This window comes from Heterodontus francisci, chromosome 26 (genome assembly GCF_036365525.1).
Source record: "Heterodontus francisci isolate sHetFra1 chromosome 26, sHetFra1.hap1, whole genome shotgun sequence".
In the NCBI taxonomy this organism is placed as follows: domain Eukaryota; kingdom Metazoa; phylum Chordata; class Chondrichthyes; order Heterodontiformes; family Heterodontidae; genus Heterodontus; species Heterodontus francisci.
This window is the reverse complement of record NC_090396.1, coordinates 18,761,619-18,780,474: the sequence shown is the minus strand read 5'-3', so window position 1 is coordinate 18,780,474 and position 18,856 is coordinate 18,761,619. Positions and strand designations below refer to the sequence as shown.

Sequence of the window (18,856 nt, the reverse complement as noted above, 5' to 3'; positions counted from 1 at the left end):
TGCTTCTCTATTCCCCCTTCCTCCCTGTCCTGATAATCCGGAATCTATGTTCCCTAGTTACCAACTTGCCAACCAGCAGAAACAATTTGTCGTTACAGTCCCCACTTCATAGTACAATTTTTTAAATTCTAAATTCCCAATTTGCCCTGTTGTTTATTGCTGTTTAATTCAAAATTATTGGATGAATCTACTTTTTTTAAGCACAAAAATGTTTCAGAATTTTAAAATCTTAATTAGATCCCAATAAACGTTTACTACTCCTGTGAATAAAGCCTTGGTTTTTCAAGTCTTTCTTTGTGACTATAGGTTGTCATTCCTGGAATAATTTTACTCAATCTTCATTTTATTATTTCCACTTTAATATACTGCCTGTAATATTCCAACATGCTTTGTACGAATTCAACATCTCAATCTTGCTTTCATATTCAATGCCCCATGTATAAAACCAAGAATCACATCTGCCTTTTTCAGTAAACAACAGACTTGCATTTATATAGCGCCTTTCATGACCTCAGAACATCCCAGAGCACTTGGCAGCCAATGAAGTTCTTTTGAAGTGTAGTCGCTGTTGTAAAGTAGGAAATGCAGAAGCCAATTTCTGCACAGCAAGCTCCCACAAGCAGCAATGTGATAATGACCAGACCATCTGTTTTTTAGTACTATTGATTGACAGATAAATATTGGCCAGAACAATGGTCTTCTTCAAAATAGCGCGGTATCCTCTTGAGAGGACAGATGGGACTTTGGTTTCACCTGAAAGGTGGCACCTCCGACTGTGCAGTGCTTCCTCACTTCTACATTGGCGTGTCAGCCAAGATTATTTTGCTCAAATCTCTGGTGTGGGTCTGTGAACTCACCATCTTCTGTCTCTGAGGTGCGAGCGCTCCCAACTGAACGACAGCTGACACTGCCAATGACAGCTCGACTCTAGGTGGGTGGTCAGCAATATTGTCTCTCCCACACAACAGCATCAAATCAGGAAGTCTTTAAACATTGTCCTCCAAAAAGACTCTCAGATTATCAGACTACATACGTTCTCAAGAATATACTTAACCTCGAGAAATGATTCAATCGATTGTTTTAGGAGGATTGATACAATTTAGGGGTGATTTATGGCAGCGTGTACAGGTGCGAAAGATCCTCTGACTTCAAGATGGAGTCTTCAGCTGAAATGGCGGTTTGGCCAGTGTTTAGCACAAGACGCTATCTTGGTAAAGGAGTTGAAATGTGTGCTAGAAACAGCCATCCGGAGGCTTGTTAAGGGACTGATTGCCACGTTTGATGCCTGCTAACAGTCATGAAAGGGGCTGCATGGCATTTTGGTATCTAGCACTTGTCCTAACAACCTCTCCTAGTAGCAACTAGTTGTATGGAAGTAAATAAGGCTTTGATTTGGATTTCAAGCACTACTTAAAGATATACTCATTTTTACTGTTCACTTGCTGTTGGAGCTGTGAAGAAGGCCTCTACACCACATCAGGAGACTTTCTGGGACACTTTGTCAAGGGCGGCACAGTGGCGCAGTGGTTAGCACCGCAGCCTCACAGCTCCAGCGACCCGGGTTCAATTCTGGGTACTGCCTGTGTGGAGTTTGCAAGTTCTCCCCGTGACCATGTGGGTTTTCTCCGGGTGTTCTGGTTTCCTCCCACAGCCAAAGACCTGCAGTTGGTAGGTAAATTGGCCATTATAAATTGCCCCTAGTATAGGTAGGGGAATATAGGGACAGGTGAGGATGTGGTAGAAATATGGGATTAGTGTAGGATTAGTATAAATGGGTGGTTAATGGTCGGCACAGACTCGGTGGGCCGAAGGGCCTGTTTCAGTGCTATATCTCTAAATAAATAAAATCTAAAACTGAGTACTCCATCTTCTGATGAAGGATCACTGACCTGAAACATTAACTCTGCTTTTCTCTCCACAGATGCTGCCAGACCTGCTGAGTATCTCCAGCATTTCCTGTTGTTATTTCAGATTTCCAGCATCTGCAGTATTTTGCTTTTATATTAGAGTATTCCATCTTAGTGGACACTTTATAGGAGTCACCAAGAGAAAGGGAGCGTTTGGTCATGGTCATCTTACCAGGGGTCCCCCTTGGTCTAGATGAAGGATGGGAGGTGGTCTTGAGGCCAGGCAGAGCAGCACCAGCTGCTGCAGGAGAGAGAGGCGCAGGAGGGCAAGGTGGTGGACTTCCCCCAATGAGTACAGGCCATCCCTCCTCCTCTGGACCTTCTCAGTCATGTCCAAGAACCTGTGCGCCCTCTCCCTAGGTCCCTGAGCCATCCTCCAATGTGCTCGTTTGCCAGCCAGTGCACTCCACACTTTCAGTGTAAGTTGGTACAAGGAGCCCACATATATGGCTCTACCAAAATTTTGCCTGATCAGCACTTCAGTACCAAACCAGGAGATGCCCATGTTTAGCTCCTTCAGAAAAGTTCAAATTATAGTAATCAGCAATTAGGACCAAATTTGTGTGCTAAGTCCAGACTTTCAAACAGACATGTCTTATCAGAATAACACCCACTTAGCACCTGCTTTCACCCTTTGGCCAAAATAGCCCCCTTAGTTTCTTACCATACGTTTGCTATATCTGTGTAATTACAATACTTGTAAATAAGCTTCACTCCTAGTTTTGGCCTGAATGCAATGGCATTGGAGTCTTTCAGTGTGGACAGAGGAGTCTTTCAGAGTGGACAGAGGAGTATGGTGGGCAATCCATGCAATCGTCAATGTGATCTAGCAATGCAGAAGGGTCACACGAGAGGGCATATTTCAGTTCACAGGAAACTATGGAAGTTGGTCTTTTGCCGTGATCCTCACTTAAGAAGGCCTAAATAGTAAAGCCTGTATACTCTGACTGATTTGAAAGGTGTTAGGAAACAATTTATTGGAATAAAGTATGATTTTATAAAATAAAATTCAAATTCAAAATTGAAACTTAAACTTCAATGTAGTCCTGTAAAAGGAAACAAATGGAGGATAATTTTACTGTGCTTCACACATGATGCTTGTGATACCATCATTCCAATAACATCCTGGTGTAGGCAAAATTGTGGCTTTTCCTGGGTCTATATCCAAATGGTGGGGTGTTGGCAGGGTTGAGGGGGAGGAGCTGTCCTCTATATGTATATGCTTTGTATAATGGAGCTTAAATCATTCCTTTTTAAACAGGTCTCTTAACACAAAGCAGATGGAGGAAGCTGTCCCTGAATTTGCAGTTTACAATGGAAAGTTTTTGTACAATCAAAATATTGCTCTCTTAGCTGTGTTAGCAAGGTGGGATTGCAGGGAAGGGTGCAGACTATCTGTCCTGTCACAGCGCACCTCGCACAGTCAGCCTCATGGAAGACATATCAACAAATAATAAAATGTCCCAAGCTTCTTCACAGGAGTGTTATAAAGCAAAATCTGACACCAAGCCACATACAGCGATATTAGGGCAGATGACCAAAAGTTTGGTCAAAGGGGCATGTTTTAAGGAGTATCGTAAAGGAGGAAAGTGAGTTTGAGAGGCGAGCGATTTAGGGAGGAAACTCCAGAGCTTAGGGCCTAGGTAACTGAAGGCACGGCCACCAATGGTGCAGCGATTAAAATCAGGGATGCTCAAGAGACCAGAATTGGAGGAGCACAGGTATCTTGGAGGACTGTGAGACTGGAGGAGATTAAAGAGGTAAGGCAGGGTGAGGCCAAGGAGGGATTGAAGAGAAGGACGAGAATTTTAAATTTGAGGCATTGCCCAATCTTGAGCACCGAGGTGATGGTGGACAGGTACGAATTAGGACATAAGCAGCAGAGACTTTGCCGAAGCTCCAGACATCAGAGGCTGGATTTAGCTGATGACGAGTAGGGTTATTATGTATTATTGGACTTGAGTGTTTATAACATCAAGGTGAACTGTAAAGGCCCTTCTACCATGTTCTGATTGGATATCTGTCAAATAGCTGATTTTGGGTGAAAACTGCTGGAAGGTGTTATCTGGACACACGGTATTAGAACACGAGCCCATGTATCCAGGGCTTGCCGTCTGCTATGAATGGAATGGAGAGAGGAAAGCAGCTGCTAGCACTGATTTTCAATCTCCTGATGGGACCATCATTCAGTCGGGTTCATTGTGTTTCCACACTGCACTTGCATTTCTGTAGTGCCTTTCATGAACTCTGCATGTCAGAAAATGTTTCACAGCCAATGAAGTACTTTTTGAAGTGTGATGTAGTCACTATTTTAATGTAGGACAATTAAATTGTGCACAGCAAGGTCCCACAACAACAATGTGATAATGAGCAGATAATTGGGTTTAGTGATATTAGTTGAGGGATCGATATTGTCCAGGACACTGGAAGAACTCCCCTGCTCTTCTTTGAAATAGTGCCAGAGGATCTTTTACATCCAACTGAAGTCTCTGGAGCAGGACTATAAATCTACAACTTCCTGACTCAGAGGCGAGAGTGCTGACAAGGTTGATATCTGATGTTGTCCTGCTATCTGAGCTCTGCTTTGTTGTGTGCTTGGAACGTTTATTCTGCTTTTAGCATTATATTCTGAAACCGCAATTAATTCTTAGTTCACAGGCTGAGCAGGGTACGGAATGCAGCTTGTTTTTGGAGTTCCGATGCCATTTACAAACTGATGGTATTATACCTTGTAGGGTATGTGGTTTCATTGGTTCTGGACACTCTCTTATACCTTGCTCATTCCTCATTGGCAAAGCTCACTCAGTGAGTGACACCAAGCTAACTGACCATGGAGAGCATCCTCCCGTCTTCTCTTCGAGCTACAGATTCTCGCTTGGTCCAGAAAAGCAACAATACTCTGGCACCTCACCCAAGGAGCTCATTCTTCAATGTGTGAGACTGCACAGTGAAGCTATTCAACTGCTGGGGGAATCACAGCTAAGGTTGAGGCAGAAACTCTGTCATCATTCAACATTGGATTGGATAGGTGGATGTTGGAAAGGGGGGTTGAAGGGATATGGGAACAGGCTGGGTAAATGTGATTGGAAGTATTTGCTTGCGTGGAGGGTGAATGGCAACACTGTCTGGTTGGGCCGAATGGCCTGATCGTGTGTTGCAACCTCTGCGTATAAGCTGTCATTTTTTGATATCCACGTACAGAGGAGTATTTTATGAGAGAGATCACTGGAAGTTGATCAGAAGTGCAAACTCTCAGTGAATTGTTCTTCTCCCCAGCTATGATCAGGGCCCAAACTGAGAGCAGCTCACTCAGCACAGAGTTCCTGGTCTGTTTGTCATCAAGTATATTAGGGCGGGGATGGTATAATCAACTGAACAGGGTTGGGTGTTGTCTCTTTCGTGCCACTAATAAATGCCCATTGAATGCTGAACAAAAGTACAACAATGAGTACTGTGTCAGACAGAATCAGCTGAGCAATATTAACAACTCAGAGATAACACGTTTGTAAAAGGTTTGTAAAAGGCAGGTCATGTCTCAAACATGAGTGCATTCCAATGCTTCAAACATTTAGTTTAGTTTAGAGATACAGCACTGAAACAGGCCCTTCAGCCCACCGATTCTGTGCCGACCATCAAACACCCATTTATACTAATCCTATACTAATTCCATATTCCTAACACATCCCCACCTGTCCCTATATTCCCCTACCACCTACCTATACTAGGGGCAATTTATAATGACCAATTAACCTATCAACCTGCAAGTCTTTTGGCTTGTGGGAGGAAACCGGAGCACCCGGAGGAAACCCACGCAGACACAGGGAGAACTTGCAAACTCCACACAGGCAGTACCCAGAATTGAACCCGGGTCGCTGGAGCTGTGAGGCTGCGGTGCTAACCACTGCGAATAGCCAGAAGTAAGCAGCAGATATTTCTGAAGTCATTAGAGTGGCAATTTGAAGTCATTGGTTTTACCAGCAGAATTTTGTGAGCTCCGTCGCCACGTCACATGTTCTGTCGGCTGTCTGTGATCCACCGAACATAATACAGGCATGGGGCCCGTCCTATTGCATGACAGGAGCAGACTAGTAAGCACAGATTGCAGTGTCAGATGACTCCAATGCAGTTACTGGTACCACATTTAAAGCACTGCCAGCCCTGCTTGTATTACTGCCTTTCAGTGAGGCAGTGAACCTGGAGCGCTGCTGGACCCCACTGAACCTCTGCTGTAGCTGCTTGCTGTGACTGCAACTGCTGGACCCCACCACCCCCTCCAGGATCGCCAAACATTGGAACCAGGCTTTATAGAACTGGCACGATGTCCCAGGCAAGAAACTGGGTGGCCCCACAGTTTAGCGATGTCTCCCTGAAGGTTATCCTCCAGGCTGCAAGGGAAAGGTGTGAGGTCTTCTTTTCAAAGCAAGACAAGAAGAGATCCTCCCACCTGACCGAGCAAGCCAGGATGGAGATTGCAGAGGAGGTCAGCAGCTGTGGGGTCACCGCCCGGAAATGGATCCAGGGTCGCAAGAGGGTCAATGACCTCCTTCGCTCTGCCAAGGTGAGTCCTCCACATTGCTCCCTTCTTTGGAGTCTTGCATGTGGCTACACAGGAGGGAGCAGTACAAGGGGAGGGAGTGAGCACAAAGGCGGTGGCAAGGGGGTGAGGCATCGCCACATCCTGACAGATGCATGGCTGCATATCGACAACAGGCTGCCTTCTTTCAGAGCTCACCCCCATGACATCCCCAACAGCGGACATGGGAGGAGCTATGTATGAAACCCCATCAGGAGACAAGGGGCTGCCACTAGCATAGCTCCTCTGTTGCTCTTCCTGCGAAGTCTTACTATGTCCCTCTTTCCACTTGCAGGACAAATGGGCTTATATCACAAGAGAGACCTTGAGGACCGGCAGAGGGATCCCTGATCTTCATCCTCTAATATTGGCTGAGGAGGAGGCTCTGGAGATAGCAGGGACCCAGGGCGGTTATTCAATCATGAACAGCGAGACTGGAGTGTCTGCACAGGAGAGTGAGGAGACATTGTGTTCATGTTTCCTCCACCACACTTCTGGAAATCCACATCATACATGGTTGTTATGAGGAGATCTGAACAAGCTAACCCACAAATGTTTGTGTTCTCTCATGCAGGTCATTGAATGCCGTAGGCAAGTGCAGCCACTGCAACTGGGGGCCTACTGTCAATATCTGAGGAGGAGGAGCAGTCAGAAAATGCACTGTCACATCATTCTCCTGCACCTTCCACCAACACAGATACTTTCACCTCAGTGGGTTTGCGCTCGAGCTTAGATTCAGGGTCACAAGCTGGTGAGAGCACCGCACACAGGTCCGTGCAGCTGGCAGAGGCTGAGACAGCCGAGCCCACTGAGTTCCAGGCTGATGAACCTCTGGTGTCTACAGCACAGGGCATGCTGGAGTTGCAGAGAGAGGTAAGGCAACATCTGGCGGAGCTGCCAGATACCATGCACAGCCATGAGGAATGATGGAGGAGTCCAGCCATGCTATGAGTGCTGCCATATCTCAGGCATATGAATGTATGGCTTCCTCCATCGAGAGGTTGGTGGCCCTCGTGGGGAGCCAGATCCCACAGATGTGCAGAGACCTGCACACCATCGTCTTGGCCATGAGCTCAACTCAACAATGGCAAAGCGAGAGAGGGAGGAGACGTCTGGAGTCTTTTCCAGGTCCTCGTCCTTCTCTGGTCAACAGGGAGGTTCAAGTGAGCCTTGAAAGTGAGGAGGAGAGACTGAGCTCCACATCTGTAGACAGTGGCTCCTCGCTGCCTGAAAGGATGATAGAGGCAGAAACCCTCATAACATTTAAAAAGTACTTGGATATGCACTTGAAGTGCTGTAACTTACAAGGCTACGAACCAAGAGCTGGAAAGTGGGATTAGGCCGGATGGCTACTTGTCAGCTGGAGTGGACACAATGGGCCGAATGGCCTCCCTCCATACTGTAAATTTCTATGAATCTATGCTAACTAATGGGAATGTGACACATTGACATTTCTCTCAAGACAGCTGATACAGTAATAGCCGATCAAATCTGATACGTTCTGTGATTGTCTATGAGAGCAGAGCAGACATTGCATCTGAAAGAAAACATGGGCAATGTCAGCACAGCACTTGCATTTTCAGGTTATGGGTTGATGCCCCGTTACAGACTTGAGCACAGAATCCAGGCCGACATTCCCAGTGCAGTATTGAAGGAGTAATACACACTCAAAGGTGTCGTCTTTTGGATGAGATGCACAGTGGCGCAGTGGTTAGCACCGCAGCCTCACAGCTCCAGGGACCTGGGTTCGATTCTGGGTACTGCCTGTGCGGAGTTTGCAAGTTCTCCGTGTCTGCGTGGCTTTCCTCCGGGTGCTCCGTTTTCCTCCCACATGCCAAAGACTTGCAGGTTGATAGGTTAATTGGCCATTATAAATTGCCCCTAGTATAGGTAGGTGGTAGGGAAATATATAGGGACAGGTGGGGATGTGATAGGAATATGGGATTAGTGTAGGATTAGTATAAATGGGTGGTTGATGGTCGGCACAGACTCGGTGGGCCGAAGGGCCTGTTTCAGTGCTGTGTCTCTAAACTAAACTAAACCGAGGCCCCACCCACTCTTTCAGGTGGATGGAAAAAGTCCCATGGCAATATTCAAATAGAGCAAGGGAGGTCTCCCAGTGTCCTGACCAATATTTATGGGATAAAGTGGAATGCAAGTTGCAAACAGCAGCTGTGGACCAGTTCTGAAGAAGGGTCACTGACCTGAAACGTTAACTCTGCTTCTCTCTCCACAGATGCTGCCAGACCTGCTGAGCATTTCTTGTTTTTATTGCAGCTGTGGACTAGTTGAGCCACATAGGTATCTGTCATCCCAGTTCACACAAGGTGCCTTGGCTAACACTGGCCAGCAATCCCAAATCTACACTTAATCAGGCAGCATTACAGCACTCCTCAAAATCAGGCACATTACTTGCAACTGAAATTCTCTTTTTTAAGACCTTGACAAAGAGAACACAATACACATGGCAGAGACAGCGACACAACGCTGCCAGATGGTGAGTACCAGGCATCATGGAACAAGAGGAGGCCATTCAGCCCCTCCAGCCTATTCCGCCATTCAGTTAGATCATGGTTGATCTGTACCCCAACTCCATTTACCCACCTTGTTTCGAGACCCAACAAAAATCTATCAATCTCAATCCTGAAAATCTTCCATTGACCCCTTCAGCATCCACAACCTTTTGGGAGAGAGCGTTCCCAATGTCCACCACCCTTTGTGTGAAGAAGAGTTTCCTGACAAAACCCCTGAATGGACTAGCTCAAACTTTAAGGTTATGCTTCCTTGCTCTGGAATTCTGGAACTGGTTTCTCTATACCTACCCTACTAAATTCTTTAATCATCTTAAACACTGCAGTTACACTACCCTTTAATTGTCTGCACTCAAGGGAATATAAACCTCGTCTATACACTGCTTTACACCGTTGTATCATTATGGTCAATCTGCACCAATCCAAGGCCATTCTATCTTTCCTAAGGTGCAGTGCCCAGAACTGAATGCAGTGCCCAGATGGGGTATAACCAGTGCTTACAAAGACTGTAGCATAACTTCCACCCCTTTGTATTCTAACCCCCTCGAGATAAAGGCTACCATTCCATGAAACTTTTAAATTATCTTTTGTACCTGTTCACTAGCTTCTTGCGACTTTTTGTACTTGGATCCCTAAATCTCTCTGCTCCTTCACAGTTCCTAGCTTCTCACCATTTAGAAAATTTAGATCTACCTACCTCAAGTCCAAAGTGGATGACCTCACACTGAACTCCATCTGCCAGAGTTCTGTCCACTCACTTAATCTATCTATGTCCCTTTGCAACTTTCTGCTTCCACCTGCACTACTTACCGTCCCACTTGATGTCATCAGTAAACATGGATATACAGTTCTCTACTTCTTCATCCAATATTGCGAAAAGCTGAGGCCCTAGTGCAAATCCCTGGGTGACACCACATCCTGCCAATTTGAGTGTGTATCCATTATCTCTACTCTCTGTCTTCTACCGCCTAACCAATTCCTTACCCATGTTAATAGGTTGCCTCCAATTCCATGCAGTCTTATTTTTCCTAACAGTGTCTTGTATGGAACCTTGTCAAATGCCTTCTGGAAGTCTATTAAATAACATCCATCGACAATCCCTTAACTATCATGTTAGTTACCTCCCCAGAAATCTCAAGTAGATTGGTTACCCTTTACAAATCCTTACTGGCTCTCTCTAATAAACTTGTATTTGTCCATGTTCACTCACTCTGTCCCTAATAACAGATTCTAGCCACTTCTCCGCAACAGACGTTAAACTAATAGGCCTATAGTTTCCTGGTTTCTCGCTCCCTTTCTTAAATAAATTGAGGGAGTTTCGGAAAATCATGACTAATGCCTCATTAATTTCCTCACCACCTCCTTTCAATACCTTGGGGTGGAAACCATCAAGTCGTGAGGATTATTTCTCCCATTACCAGTTTTTATTTATATTAAATCTATTTCGTTCCTCCACTTGGTTTATTTGTTAGTGTTCCTTGTATCGCTGGTATTTTATTCTCAACCTCTCCTGTGAAGACTAATACAAAGTAACCATTTCTGATGAAAGGTCATTGAATGCCAATTCATATTTGATGATGGGCAGTTTTGACCTATGGATTTGCAAAAAAAAAGGTTAAATTATGTGGACAGGTGGCATAAACTTGGCCTGATTTCTCTTGATAATAGAAGATTGAGGGGTGATCGAACAGAAGTGTTTAAAATGATAAAGGGATTCAACGGGGTAGATAGAGAGAAACTGCTTCCTCTGGTGGAGTAATCTAGAACAAGGGGGAATAACCTTAAAATTAGAGCTAGGCCGTTTAGGAGTGAAATCAGGAAGTACTTTTTCATACAAGGGTAATGGAAATCTGGAAGCCTCTCCCCAAAAGCTGTGGATTCTGGGACAATGGGAGCTTTTAAAACCAAGATAGTTAGATTTTTGTTAGGCCCGAGTATCAAGCGATATGGAGCAAAGACATTGAGGTACAGATCAGCTGTGATCTAATTTAGGGGAGAATAGCCGCAAGGTGCAGCATAGCCTCCTCCTGTTCCTATGTTTTGAACTGAGAACTGGGTTGAGACTATCTCTCATGATCTTTATAAAGAGCCTCTGCCTTAGCTTCATTTTGAATGAAAGACTTCAGGTTTTATCCTTGCTAGATCTGTTGGATCTTTCACTGTTGGATTCCTAACGAAACTTAGAGTCCATGAGGCATCTCTTCCAACAACCTTAAGATGTGTTCTCTGAGCTTACCCGAGGTATGCGTTCTCTTCAGTCTCTCTTGCTCTTGGAAGTTGGCTTGTGTTCATCCTATCCCTAACCGAAATGATCTTTTTTATTGTTCTAACACTCCACTGTTAAACATAGAACATAGAACAGTACAGCACAGTACAGGCCCTTTGGCCCACGATGTTGTGCCGAACATTTAACCTACTCAAGATCTAAGTAGCTACCTACCCTTCATTCTACTATCATCCATGTACCTATCCAAGAGTTGCTTAAATGCCCCTAATGTATCTGCTTCTACTACCACCGCTGGCAGTGCATTCCACGCACCCACCACTCTGTGTAAAGAACCTACCTCTGACATCTCCCCGAAACCTTCCTCCAATCACCTTAAAATTGTTCCCCCTGGTGATAGCCCTTTCCACCCTGGGAAAAAGTCTCTGGCTATCCACTCTATCTATGCCTCTCATCATCTTGTACCCCTCTATCAAGTCACCTCTCATCCTTCTTCGCTCCAATAAGAAAAGCCCTAGCTCCCTCAATCTTTCTTCGTAGGACATGCCCTCCAGTCCAGGCAGCATCCTGGTAAATCTCCTCTGCACCCTCTCTAAAGCTTCCACATCTTTCCTATAATGAGGCGACCAGAACTGAACACAATATTCCAAGTGTGGTCGAACCAGGGCCTTATAGAGCTGCAGCATAACCTCGCGGCTCTTAAACTCAATCCCCCTGTTAATGAAAGCCAACACCCCATACGCCTTAACAACCCTATCAATTTGGGTGGCAACTTTGAGCGATCTATGGACATGGACCCCAGAATCCCTCTGTTCCTTCACACTGCCAAGAATCCTGTCTTTAAGCCTGTATTCCACATTCAAATTCGACCTTCCAAAATGAATCAGTTCACACTTTTCCAGGTTGAACTCCATCTGCCACTTCTCAGCCCAGCTCTGCATCCTGTCAATGTCCCGTTGCAACCTACAACAGCCTTCCACACTATCCACAACTCCAGCAACCTTCGTGTCATCGGCAAACTTGCTAACCCAGCCTTCCACATCCTCATCCAAGTCATTTACAAAAATCACAAAGAGCTGAGGTCCCAGAACAGATCCTTGTGGAACACCACTGGTCACCGAGCTCCATGCTGAATACTTTCCATCTACTACCACCCTCTGACTTCTATGGGCCAGCCAGTTTTGTATCCAGACAGCCAGCTTTCCCTGAATCCCATGCCTCCTTACTTTCTGAATGAGCCTACCATGGGGAACCTTATCAAACGCCTTGCTAAAATCAATATACACCACATCCACTGCTCTTCCTTCATCAATGTGTTTTGTCACATCTTCAAAGAATTCAATAAGACTTGTGAGGCATGACCTGCTCCGCACAAAGCCATGCTGACTGTCTCTAATCAAACCATGCCTTTCCAAATAATCATAAATCCTGTCTCTCAGAATCCTCTCCAATAATTTGCCCATCACTGACGTAAGACTGACTGGTCTATAATTCCCAGGGTTATCCCTATTCCCTTTCTTGAACAAGGGAACAACATTTGCCATCCTCCAATCATCCGGTACTACTCCAGTGGACAGTGAAGACGCAAAGATCATCGCCAAAGGCGCAGCAATCTCTTCCCTCGCTTTCCGTAATATCCTTGGGTATATCCCGTCTGGCCCCGGGGACTTATCTGTCCTCATATTATTAAAAATTTCCAGCACATCCTCCCTCTTAACCTCAACCTGTTCGAGCATATCAGCCTGTTCCACGCTGTCCTCACACACGACCAGGTCCCTCTCACTAGTGAATACTGAAGCAAAGTATTCATTTAGGACCTCCCCTACCTCCTCCGACTCCAGGCACAAGTTCCCTCCACTATCCCTGATCGGCCCTACCCTCACTCTGGCCATCCTCTTGTTCCTCATATATGTGTAGAACGCCTTAGGATTTTCCTTAATCCTACCCGCCAAGACTTTTTCATGTCCCCTTCTAGCTCTCCCAAGTCCATTCTTCAGTTCCTTCCTGGCTACCTTGTAACCCTCTAGAGCCCTGTCTGATCCTTGCTTCCTCAACCTTAAGTAAGCTTCCTTCTTCCTCTTGACTAGCTGTACCACATCTCTTGTCATCCAAGGTTCCTTCACCCTACCATCCCTTCCTTGCCTCATCAGGACAAACCTATCCAGCAGTCGCAGCAAGTGCTCCCTAAACAACCTCCACATTTCTGTCATGCATTTCCCCGAGAACATCTGTTCCCAATTTATGCTCCCCAGTTCCTGCCTAATAGCATTGTAATTCCCCCTCCCCCAATTAAATATTTTCCCATCCCGTCTGCTCTTGTGCCGCTCCATGACTATAGTAAAGGTCAGGGAGTTGTGATCACTATCACCGAAATGCTCTCCCACCGAGGGATCTGCCACCTGGCCTGGTTCGTTGCCAAGCACCAAGTCCAACATAGTCTCTCCTCTCGTCGGCCTATCTACATATTGAGTCAGGAAACCTTCCTGGACACACCTGACAAAAACTGCTCCATCCAAACTATTTGCACTAAGGAGGTTCCAATCAATAGTAGGGAAGTTGAAGTCACCCATGACAACAACACTGTTAGATTAGATTAGATTAGATTAGATTAGAGATACAGCACTGAAACAGGCCCTTCGGCCCACCGAGTCTGTGCCGAACATCAACCACCCATTTATACTAATCCTACACTAATCCCATATTCCTACCAAACATCCCCACCTGTCCCTATATTTCCCTACTACCTACCTATACTAGTGACAATTTATAATGGCCAATTTACCTATCAACCTGCAAGTCTTTTGGCTTGTGGGAGGAAACCGGAGCACCCGGAGAAAACCCACGCAGACACAGGGAGAACTTGCAAACTCCACACAGGCAGTACCCGGAATCGAACCCGGGTCCCTGGAGCTGTGAGGCTGCGGTGCTAACCACTGCGCCACTGTGCCGCCCCTTCTGTACCTTTCCAAAATCTGCCTCCCAATCTGTTCCTCCATGTCTCTGTTGCTATTGGGGGGCCTATAGAAAACTCCCAACAAAGTGACTGCCCCTTTGCTGTTTCTGACTTCCACCCATAATGACTCAGTGGACAAACCCTCCTCGACGACCTCCCTTTCTGCAGCTATGATACTATCCCTGATTAACAGTGTCACTCCCCCACCTCTTTTACCTCCCTCCGTATTCCTTTTGAAACATCTAAACCCCGGAACATCCAATCCTGCCCCTGAGATATCCACGTCTCCGTAATGGTCATCAGCCAATTAGCCTTCAGCCAATCTGATTCACTCCACAGGATATCAGAAAATGGCTGAAGGCACTGGATACTGCAAAGGCTATGGGCGCTGACAACATTCCGGCAATAGTACTGAAGACTTGTGCTCCAGAACTTGCCGTGCCTCGAGCCAAGCTGTTCCTGTACAGCGACAACACCGGCATCCAGAGGCAATGTGGAAAATTGCCCAGGTATGTCCTGTCCACAAAAAGCAGGACAAATTCAACCCAGCCAATTACCGCCCTACTCTCAATCATCAGCAAAATAATGGAAGGGGTCCTTGATAGGACTATCAAGCAGACTTGCTCAGCAATAACCTTCTCACTGACATTCAGTTTGGGTTCCACCAGGGCCACTCAGCTCCTGACCTTACAGCCTTTGTCCAAACATGGACAAAAGAGCTGAACTCAAGAAGTGTGGTGAGAGTGACTGCCCTTGACAGAGTATGACATCAAGGAGCCCTAGAAAAACTGGAGTTAATGGAAATCGGGGGAAAACTCCCCACTGGTTGGAGTCATACCTAGCGCAAAGGAAGATAGCTGTGGTTGTTGGAGGTCAATTATCTCAGCTCCAGGACATCACTGCAGGAGTTCCTCAGGGTAGTATCCTAGGCCCAACCATCTTCAGCCGCTTCATCAGTGACCTTCCCTCCATCATAAGGTCAGAAGTGGGTATTTTCGCTGATGATTGCACAGTGTTCAGCACCATTTGCGATTCCTCAGATACTGAAGCAGCCCCTGTCCAGTTGTAGCAAGACCTGGACAACATCCAGGCTTGGCCTGATAAGTGGCAAGTAACATTCGCGTCACACAATGACCATCTCCATCAAGAGAGAATCTAACCATCTCCCCTTAATGTTCAGTGGCATTATCATCAACATCCTGGGGATTACCATTGACCAAAAAATGAAGTAGACCAGCCACATAAATACAATGGCTACAAGAGCAGGTGAGAGGCTGGGAATTCTGCGGCGAGTAACTCACCTCCTGACTCCCCAATACCTGTCCTCCATCTACAAGGCACAAGTCAGGAGTGTGATGGAATACTCTCCACTTGTCTGGATGAGTGCAGCTCCAACAACACTCAAGAACCTCAGGACAAAGCAGCCTGCTTGATTGGCACCCCCTCCATCACCTTCAACATTCACTCTCTTCACCACCGGCACACAGTGGCAGCAATGTGTACCATCTACAAGATGCACTGCAGCAACTCACCAAGGCTCCTTAGACAGCACCTGCCAAACCTGCGACCTCTATCAACTAGAAGGACAAGGGCAGCAGATTTATTTTATTTTTATTTAGAGATACAGCACTGAAACAGGCCCTTCAGCCCACCGAGTCTGTGCTGACCAACAACCACCCATTTATACTAACCTTACAGTAATCCCATATTCCCTATCACCTACCTACACTAGGGGCAATTTACAATGGCCAATTTACCTGTCACCTGCAAGTCTTTGGATGTGGGAGGAAACCGGAGCACCCGGCGAAAACCCACGCAGACACAGGGAGAACTTGCAAACTCCGCACAGGCAGTACCCAGAATTGAACCCGGGTCCCTGGAGCTGTGAGGCTGCGGTGCTAACCACTGCGCCGCCATAGTAACACCACCTGCAAGTTCCCTTCCAAACCACACACCATACTGACTTGGAACTATATCGCCGTTCCTTCACTGTCGCTGGGTCAAAATCCTGGAACTCCCTTCCTAACAGCACTATGGGTGTACCTACACCCCAAGGACTGCAGCGATTCAAGAAGGCAGCTCACCACCATCTTCTCAAGGGCAGTTAGGGATGGGCAATAAATGCTGGCCTAGCCAGCGACATGTCACATCCCATGAATGAACTAAAATATTGTGGCCCATAGATGGAAAAGTCCTGGCATTTTCCCTAATTACAGGATTATTACTTCATGCAGCTGACTTAACATGCAAGATTGGCACTGACTGGACTTCTACAGCTGTTGGACACTCCAATATACTGCTCGTCTCAAGTGAAAATTAAATTGCAACAACTTGCATTTATATGGCGCCTTTAACATAGGAAAACATTCCAAAACGTCTCATTGAAGTGTAACAGTCAAAAAATGACACCAAACTTCGTCAAAGTAGGAGGTTTTAAGCATGGCCTTAAAGGAGGACTGAGAGCTGGAGAGGTTAGGGAGCAAATTCCACAGCTTAGGGCCTAGATAGCCAAAGGCATGGCAGCTAGTGGTGGAGCAAAGGGAGTGAGGGGATGTATAAGTGGCAATTATTGGAGGGACGCAGAGATCTTGATAGAGGTGTAGGATGAGAGGAGGTTACATACATAGTATTACACAGTATCTACAGCATAGAAATAAGGCATTTGGCCTGGTGTTTTGCTCCATACTTCCTCCTCCCACCTTACTTCATCTAACTCTATCAACATATTCTTCTATTCCTTTCTCCCTCGTGTACCTATCTAGTTTCCTCTTAAGTGCATCTATGCTATTCACCTCAATCACTCCTTGTGATAGAAATTTCCACTTTCTAGGTTATGGAGGTAAGGAGGGTCATGGTCATGGAGAGCTTTTAATTATAATACACAAATAATCGTTGATTGGGTCGCTTGCTTTGTTTTAGTGGTGCCCCCTTCCTTGAGGAGAGGGGCACTTGTAAGGATATTTGCCCCACTGGCATTGGACTAGCCCCATGCATTCTCTTGGTCCAAGCAAAACAACGGGCACTGGGGTTCAGGAACAACATTACAAATCTACAGAAAGTATTCCTCATCAACATCATGGACACCATAAAGATGTTTAGATCAAAAGAAAAACTGTGAATTTTAGAAATTGGAAATAAAACAGAAAAAAGTGTCAGCTGTGGTTCAGGGAGTAACACCCTCACCTGAGCCAGAAGACTGTGGGTTCAAGTACCACCCATAGACTTGATCATAAAATCAAGTTTGATGCACTCAGTGAGGTACTGAGGGAGTGCTGCACTGTCGGAGGTGCAATTTTTGGATATGGCGTTAAACCGAAGACTTGTCTGCTCTCAGGAGGATGTAAAAGATCCCACAGTACTATTTTGAAGAATAGGTGAGTTCTCCCCTGTGACCTGGCCAATATTTATTTCTCAACCAACACCTAAAATAGATTACCTGGTCATTTATTTCATTGTTTGCATGACCACAATTACAACACTTCAAAAGTTGTTCACTGATGAAGCACTTTGGGTCACCCCAAGACAGCGAAAGCTGCAATTTGAATGTAAATTTATCCTTTCTTTTCAAAAATACTGGATGTTATGCAGCACATGCTCAAGTATCTGAAATGAGCAAAGTCGGATTAGAGCTTTGAGTGGACACCCTGCACTGGGACCCAGAAAGAGGTTTTATATTTAAATTCTTCTTCTTTGGCCTCCTCGTCTCGAGAGACAATGGGTAAGCGCCTAGATGTGGTCAGTGGTTTGTAAAGCAGCGCCTGGAGTGGCTATAAAGGCCAATTCTAGAGTGACAGACCCTTCCACAGGCGCTGCAGATAAAATCGGTTGTCGGGGCTGTTGCACAGTTGGCTCTCCCCTTGCACCTCTGTCTTTTTTCCTGCCAACTACTAAGTCTCTTCAACTCACCACTCTTTAGCCCCGCCTTTATGGCTGTCCGCCAGCTCTGGCGATCACTAGCAACTGACTCCCACGACTTGTGGTCAATGTCACAGGACTTCATGTCGCGTTTGCAGACGTCTTTAAGGCGGAAAAACATGGAAATAAATAAATAGAACACACATTTTTCATGTGCTTGTCAGTAAGAACTTTGCCTCCATTAACAATGTCCCATGTTCAAAGTAGCAGGGTCAGGAAGAGTTGGAAAATGCCGTGGAAACACCACTGAGCAAGTCCATGACTGAAAGATGACAACAGACTAATGGTTCATGATCCCATCTTCAACATCAACACATTCTTTCTCTTTTCAGATGCTGTGTTTTTCTAGCAATTTCAGTCCATGGTTTCAGATTTCCAGCATTTATCAGGAAAGCAGCTACAGTGAAGCAGTAAAGCAGGTGTAGGTGGGAGTGTCTGTGCTGTGACTATGAACTCTGTCTTGTTGGAGCATTGTCAAAATCCTTGTTATTCAAACTGCATCTGTAGCTTCTATTAATATTTCACCCAGGTATGTGAGGTACCTGTTGCAAAACTTCATTTCATGGACAGCTAGGCAGTTTCAGTTGGATACACCCATGCTTAATCAGTCCTTGAAGGTTAGATACCATAGCTGTCCATCAGCCAAGGGTGAACACATTGGAAGATAGAAACGTGTATTTATATAGTACCTTTCACAACCTCAGGATATCCTCAAGCACTTTGCAGCTAAATTATGTACTTTTTGAAGTGTAG

At 45.7% G+C, this 18,856-nt stretch overlaps 1 protein-coding gene across 2 annotated transcripts in view; it reads right to left on the bottom strand.

Annotated features, from left to right (window-relative positions):
* Nucleotides 1-18,508, bottom strand: part of evpla (envoplakin a) — a 120,972-nt gene extending 102,464 nt beyond the window's left edge. For both annotated transcript variants that reach the window (XM_068057865.1, XM_068057866.1), the window contains exon 1: nt 18,095-18,508. The gene's annotated coding sequence lies outside the window, so the exon portion shown is untranslated. The remainder of the gene's footprint in view (nt 1-18,094) is intronic.
* Between the last annotated feature and the right edge of the window lie 348 nt (nt 18,509-18,856).